The sequence below is a fragment of the Vigna unguiculata genome, chromosome 1, assembly GCF_004118075.2.
Source record: "Vigna unguiculata cultivar IT97K-499-35 chromosome 1, ASM411807v1, whole genome shotgun sequence".
Taxonomy (NCBI): domain Eukaryota; kingdom Viridiplantae; phylum Streptophyta; class Magnoliopsida; order Fabales; family Fabaceae; genus Vigna; species Vigna unguiculata.
Genome location: NC_040279.1, coordinates 25,174,265 through 25,182,564, shown reverse-complemented (window position 1 = coordinate 25,182,564; position 8,300 = coordinate 25,174,265).

Here is an 8,300-nt window from a genome sequence, read left to right as displayed (position 1 = left end):
TTAATAAACAAAATAAATCTATATTTATTAAAAACAGAGGGGAATAAAGGGAGGAAAGAAAAGAAAATAACTCTTAATGAATATAAAAGAAGAAGAAAATAGTTGTAGAGAGAACATGTAGAAATAACTGTTAGTCTTTAAAAATAAATAGATAATTATATTGTAAATGGTAAATTAGGAATAAGTAATTGTGGACACAATAGTAATAAAACATAAAATTAAATATAATATATAATAAACAAATTTTTTGAGATATTTTTTACATTCTCTTTCGTTCTCGTTGAATTTCTCACGTATTCTCACTCTCACATGTTTTCTGTTGTTTTTGAATAAAAATATGAACTTAGACACAAACTCATTCTTTCTATTCTTGTTCCTCACATGTTATATTTCATTGTTGAAGATAAAAGGAATAACTCTTTATTTGTCCGTGAAATATTATCTATAACAATATATAAATAAGAGTCTTTCTTTTGTGTTCACATTTCAAAATACCAATTTTACCCTTTAAAATATAATTATTTATTAATTTTTTGAAAATTGACCGTTATTTTTACAAGTTTTTTATAAAATCATCTATCTCTGTTTCTTCTCTTCTTCTTTATTTATCAACGGTTGTTCTCTCATCTTTTTTTATATATTTTACTTTATTTTTAATAAATATAATTTTATTTTATAATAAATATAATTTTATTTTATAATAAATATAATTTTATTTTATATATTAACTTATAACATTACAATATCATCACCTACTAATATAATATCACACATATTTAAAAAATGCATACACATAGACGCGATAACGCCTGTGTTTATGCTAGTTTTATAAATAGTATTTTGAGTTTTGAGTTTTGTGTAGATTTAACTTTTTATGAATATATAAGAAAAACTATGTCTTATGTATTTTTTCATAACTTTTTTAATTGTGACTTGATTATCATAAATTTTTATTTTAATAATTAAGTCTGTCAATTTCTTATTAGATTTTAATAAAAAAATTTAAACTTAAAAAAAAATATATGGATAAAGAACAAAAGAATAGATTATTTTTTAAAGATGATAAAGCAAGATTTCATAAAGATGAAAACAAGACATATTTATTTGTTTACATATTTTGAATTCTTCACCTATTTTGAAGGATGATACTAAAAATTGAAGGATTTAATTAGAGAGGTCGTTTTTTAAGATCAAAGGTTTGAGATTACATTTTTGAAACGAATCTAAGTTTTGAATATATTATTTTGACTCTTCCAAAATTTATGATCAACATCCACCACTGGTTCAACATTTATTGTTTTATCATCATAATTCCCACCCTTTGTATATTTTGATTTATGTCGATGACATCAGATACACCTCTAATTCTCTCATTCAGCAGCTTACTTATACTCCACTTTTTCTCTCAAACAACTTGGTGAACCGGACTATTTCTTGGATATTGAAATCCAGAATCGTTCAGACAACTCAGTGGTTATGACACAGAGTAAATACATTCGTGATCTTTTGCACAAGACCCAAATGATTGAGGCTCACTCTGTTTTATCTCCGATGGCCTCTTCTTATAAGCTCTCCAAGTCTGGATCTGCTTCCTTCTCCGATCCCACTTTCTCATTTGTGATTGGTTCGTTACAATATGTTCAGGCTTTCATTCGTCCAAATCTCTCACCTTGAATAATGTTATATCTAAGTCATATTTTCTTTTTATTATTTAATTTTGTACTAGCAATGACCTTTCACCACTCTTCCGTTCTTTTTATTTTCAGTTGTTTTTAGTTATTAGGAGGTTACACTGTTTTATAACTGCCAATAACAGTTCTGTAACTGTTTTTCTTTTTCGTCTATTTGTAAACATATTTAATGAATGTAAAGTGTGATTTTCCTTTCCATTGACAAATATTATCCTATTCTTCTATGCATTCACTAGTCACGAGACTACATATTCATCTATTCAGATTATGTCTTCTATTTTTCTGATCAAACTCTAATATTTGTTAGTCTTGTGTACAAAGAATTCACATCGATTTGAACATATCAAGCTAAAATTCTCAAGAAACAACTTATTACCTCTAACAATAGTTAAATGTTTTTAAAAGATAGATCATAACAAACTCTACATTTTAGTGTCTACACTTAAAAATCATCCTTCTGATATTTATTATAGGGACTATAATGAATGTTTTTAAATATAAAAATAAGAAGTAAAGTTTGTACATGTACAAAAACTAATGAAGTAATTAAATTTTCAATTAAATGATTTTTACTCTGGTCTCTGTACAAATTTATTTATTTATTTTTAGTTTGTCTAAAATTGTAAACTATTGTTTTTAGTCTAAATAAAATGTATAAATTTTGGTTTTAGTTTCAGTAAAAAAAATATATATATATCCTTCAAAACTTTGAAATGATTTGTCTCTGAGATTCATTTCAAATAGATAAATATCGTATTTTATATGTCCTAAAAGATTTTTTTAAGTATTAATTGTCGATATTATACCATTCAAAATGGTTACTTAATTATACCATTCAAAATGATCACATCATTTTCCATTCAACATATAATTAATCATATTTAACCCTTAAAACATTTTATAAAAAAAATAAAAAAACAGCACATCGTTTTTATAAATATATAGTTTATATTAGTGTTAATATTTTATGTCGTGAACTTCAAGCTTAACTTCTCACAAAGTCTAACGACGTTTAGAATATGGTGAAAATGTGGCGGTGAATGGATACGCCCTTGATTCTAAGAATTCCACGTTGTGGCCGTGGAGACCTGGGCTCGAATCCCAGCAGCCACATTGTAGATTTTTTATTCTGTACGTTTATTTTAATAAACATAGATCTCCAACATTTGTTGTAAAGCACAATAAATTTGTATTCCCAATATGCTTTTTTATATGGAAAATGATATACTGACCCTTTATTTTGACTCCACACTTGACTCCCTGACGTGGCATGCACAGGTGGAATTTATTTTTGAAATTAAAAATAATTTTTTGAAGCATTTTACTTGAGACGTGGCAGGTTTTGGAAAGTGGGTTTGGACGTAAATATTGAGCGGGTTAGAAGCACGTTTTGGAGAGTGGGTTTGGGCGTCAAAATTGAAAGGGTTGGAAATTAGGTTTTCGTGTGGAGAGTGGGTTGCGCAGAGACAGCAAAAACGAAAAAAGGGAAAAGAAAGAAAGAAAGGAAAAACCCACTCGAAGGGAGAAAGGAAGAAAGGAGAATACGTGACTCCATACGAAGAGAGAAGACGAAGGGAGAAGACGTTCCTCCTAGAGTTAGGGTTTTTCTTCATCTCCATTGCTGGATTCAACTTCGTGGTTCGTAGGTATGTTTTATTTTTGTGCGTTTCTCCACTACGACAACATGTTTGTGGTATTTTTTTTCCGAAGTCGTCGTTGTGGGTTTTTTGGTTAAGGAACTGAGATTTTTTTTTTTGGTTTTCGCCGGCATAGTCGAGTCAGTTATTGTTTAAAGACAAATTTAACATCTATCTTATACAGGTGAATGACCACAACACTGTAATCGAAGACGAAGCTTGCGAAGTTAGGGTTTTTGGTGCTTTCAGTTGTTCGATTCAGGCGGTGGTTGGTAAGTTTGTGTTATTTTTCCTTTTCTGTGATTTTGGTGCTTTGATAGGTGCATGAATACTAGTTTTCTAACTAGGTTGATGAAATCTGTCTTATTTTATTGTGATGACCTGTTTGCTCACAAGTGATGATCTGTGCTGCATTTTGTGCAATAATGTGGTTTGACTCAATTTTGTGAATTCATACCAGTCAATAGTTGATTATGGGGTGATTAAGTATGGGTAATATGCGTTCATTTGTAGTTATTTCTTTGATGTGGTTTCATACCCAAGTGGGTTAAAGTTGTATGATTTATTGATGATGACTTGTGTGCATCCAAGTGATGAGTTGTGCTGCATTTTTTGCAATCATGTGGTTTGACTCAATCTTTTTGATCTTCCATACTACTTTATTCCATAATTGATTATTGGGTGATTCTGTTTGGATAATGTGAGTTAATTTGTAATTATTCCTAAGATTTGGTTTCATTTCCAACTTGATTACACTTGTGTGATGTATGAGTGATGACTTGTTTGGTCACAAGTGATTATCTGTGTTGAATTTTGTGGAAGCGTGTGGTATGACTGAATTTTTGTGATCTTTCATGTGATAGCACTCAATAGTTGATTATGGGGTGATTATGTATGGGTAATATGCAGGTGATGTAGTATGGGTAATATGCGTTCATTTGTAGTTATTTCTTTGATGTGGTTTCATACCCAAGTGGGTTAAAGTTGTATGATTTATTGATGATGACTTGTGGGCATCCAAGTGATGAGTTGTGCTGCATTTTTTGCAATCATGTGGTTTGACTCAATCTTTTTGATCTTCCATACTACTTTATTCCATAATTGATTATTGGGTGATTCTGTTTGGATAATGTGAGTTAATTTGTAATTATTCCTAAGATTTGGTTTCATTTCCAACTTGATTACACTTGTGTGATGTATGAGTGATGACCTGTTTGGTCACAAGTGATGATCTGTGTTGAATTTTGTGGAAGCGTGTGGTATGACTGAATTTTTGTGATCTTTCATGTGATAGCACTCAATAGTTGATTATGGGATGATTATGTATGGGTAATATGCAGGTGATGTAGTATGGGTAATATGCGTTCATTTGTAGTTATTTCTTTGATGTGGTTTCATACCCAAGTGGGTTAAAGTTGTATGATTTATTGATGATGACTTGTGTGCATCCAAGTGATGAGTTGTGCTGCATTTTTTGCAATCATGTGGTTTGAATCAATCTTTTTTATCTTTCATGTGATAGCACTCAATAGTTGATTATGGGGTGATTTAGTATGGATAATGTGATTTCATTTGAAATTATCTCTTTAATGTGGTTTCATTGCCAACTTGATTACACTTGTGTGATGTATGAGTGATGACCTGTTTGGTCACAAGTGATGATCTGTGTTGAATTTTCTAGAAGCATGTGGTATGACTGAATTTTTGTGATCTTTCATGTATTCAGGTCATAAATATGGCTGCAGTCCGTGAGGGAAGTGAATTCAATGTTGACCGCAAGGTATGATAAATTTTGGATTTCAATTTATTTTAAAATTTGTTATGATAAAAATGGCATACCTATTTTTTTTATTGTTCCAAATCTGTTTTAGGCATTCATGCCGGACAAAATTGATTGGTAGTTTGAATAGGAAGTTAACAGATGAGCAAAAATCATTTATCCGAGGAACACCATTTGGATGGATGGTCGAGTTGAAAGAGTCTGTTACCTATTTAGATGTATGTATTGGTCTAGGTTTGAGGGTGGTTGGTGAGAACATTGATTTAAACCAGGAAGGGTTAAATAGTGATTTAAGGAATTTATTTGGAGCTTCCAAAGTTGTTGAAATCGAAATGGTATATGATTACATCTTAAAACATATTAAAGTGCTTTGTTTAGAGGATTTTGGTAAGCTTTACGTTTTGTTAGCAATTTCTGAGTTTTTGTTGCCCAATCGTAGTGGAATAGTTTTTTTCTATTTTGTTCAACATTGTTGATGACCTTGGTAGTATTGGGAAATTTAATTGGGGTTGAGTGGTGTATGAGTTTTTGGTTGGCAGTATATGTGAAGCTAAATTGTTCTTGAAGGAGAAAGAAAGTACCAAACACTTCCATGTAGCTGGATGTGTTTATTTGTTACAGGTACTGTATGTTAAATTAATTTCAAACTTGTTTGATCTGTTTAAAATATTTGGTTGAGTTTTGACTGATTTTGATTACAATTGTGGCAGTTATGGTCTTTTGACCATTTTTTGATTCCGAATTTAAAGGATTGTCAGCGCACGACAAAATTTCCCAGAATCTTACATTGGATGGAAATGAAAGCAGGGGACAACGTAATTAAAAGGAATTTGACAAATAACACTATAAGTTGGGTATTTTGTTGTTTGATTTTTTTCCTAAATCTGTCATCTATATTGATTGAAGTTTGTAGTGAATTGTTTCAGGTTGTTGCAGATGTTGCTGCCTCTTCAGAAGAGCTAACCAATCCCTTCGGTAAAGAAGGTTTTGAGGTATATGGACGTCAAACTAAGAGTACTAAAATAGTTGACTTAATTAAAGCTGTTGAACAACAAGAAAGTGTGTTAGGGGAATTGCAAAAAGAACTTGAAGACTTGAATGTAATGATGATTGAGAGGAAGAACCAACGCCAGCATCAGCAAGGCAAAATGAAGTTTTCTGAGTTTGGTGAAGCAAGTGCTGGTCATTCGCAAACACCTAATTCGAACCACCCCACTGGCTGCATTGAATTTGGCAATTCTGGTGACAGGGGTCATGTGGAAGAAGTTCATTTTTCAAATCAGGAAGCACAAGAATCCGAACAAAGCAACATGTATGTGCGACGAAGGGAGGGTCCTCGGTTGCGTGTTAGGAGTGTGGCAATAAGAACTCCTTTTGCAACATTTAGTGGGAGGAAGCGCCATAAGTAGTTGATTTAGAGATTTTATGTTTGTTGTAATTTGGATTTCTATTGCTAAATTTGGTATTTTTTATGTTTAGAAATTGTGGTCGTGATTGATGACAATTTCCTTGTTTGGCTTAGTCATGGATTTATGGAATTGTGAGTGGTTTATGTTAAGTGATAGTTGGATGTTGTTCATCTTAATTTTGATTGAGTGCAACTAAATTTGTTAGCAGGTGAACAGCGAATACATATGTGGTCCAAAATTTAGTAATATTGGTTACCACACAGATGACAAATCAGTAATTATGTGCAAGATGTTGTTCACAGGTCAACACTTAATATATGATTGATCTACATTTAAAAATCTAAGAGTTATTATGTCCAATTTTTTGGACCAGGTCACTACTTAATTGTTCTTGAGTCATCATATAATTTTAATACAGATAACAAAAATATCATGTTGGAGTTGTGGATGAATTATGGCACACGTAGTTTGTTGTTGTTTAATATGTTTCATATACGCAATAAAGGTGTGATATTTCATTAAGTTTGGAGTAGTTATTATCAATTATCACACACCTATTTTGGTAAGGTTAACTTTTGTAGAATTTATGTTATCTCAGAGAGCACGAATTTGGAAGGTGTGCAAAATTTTTATTGTAGGTCAGCACTTAATACTTCATTGATAACCAATTATTATTGTTAGTGTTAGGCATGTATGTTAGGTTCCACTTGTACCACAATTTACCCATAGATTCATCATGGGCAGTAGCCTACATTAAATTTTACTCTATTTATGTGATTGATTGTAAGTGAGTTTCATACTATAACCTTTTTCATAGATCAGAAATTATGAAGGTGTGCCAAAACTTTGTCGCTGGTCAACAGTTAATTGTACATAGATGATCATATAATAAGTTAAACTGATAGTTACATGGATATCACAGTGATAAAAGAAGTTTAATATCATAGATGTAGTAGATCATTTCAACAGTGCCATGAAAATTAAAATTAACAACTGAACAATGGAGGAGATGCTTCGTCAGAACTCCCTTTCACTCCAAAAGCCGCTGCCGTTGCCGGTGACAATAGAACCTACAACTGCGACCACAACAGGGGGTGAAATGAGGACTCATACCAGTTAACGGGGGGAGAAACGAAAGAAAGATCAAATTTTCGACCAAAAAACCATTCCCGTCTACACTGCACACCTTGCCGGTGGGAAGAAAAACGGCGACTGTGCGGAGAGAATACGATTTTTGACTGAGTGCGCGGGAGAAGGAGAAAAGACAAACGGTTGAACTCCTCCACAGCAAACGCCCTCCCTGTCCGCAAACCCTAACCCTTTCAAGGTTTAGCCGCCACACAGATTTTGTTATCTTCCTTCGCCAGAATAACCACTCCAAAAACCGCTGCCCTAGCCGGTGAAAATAGAACCTACAACTGCGACTATAAAAGGGGGTGAAGTCAGAACTCATACCAATGAGCGCAGGGGAGAAAGGAAAGAATGTTAAAACTTTTGACCAATAAACCCTTCGCCATCTACAATGCACACCCTACCGGTGAGAAGAGAGATTTCGTGCGGCGACTGTGCGGAGACAAGAGAGTATGGGTAAGATTGAGTGCGCGGGAGAAGGAGAAAATAGAAACGCTTAAACTCCTCCGCTACAAGCCACTTCTGTAAAATGCTTCAAAAAAATTATTTTTAATTTCAAAAATAAATTCCACCTGTGCATGTCACGTCAGGGAGTCAAGTGTGGAGTCAAAATAAGGGGTCAGTATATCATTTTCCTTTTTATATTTTCGAG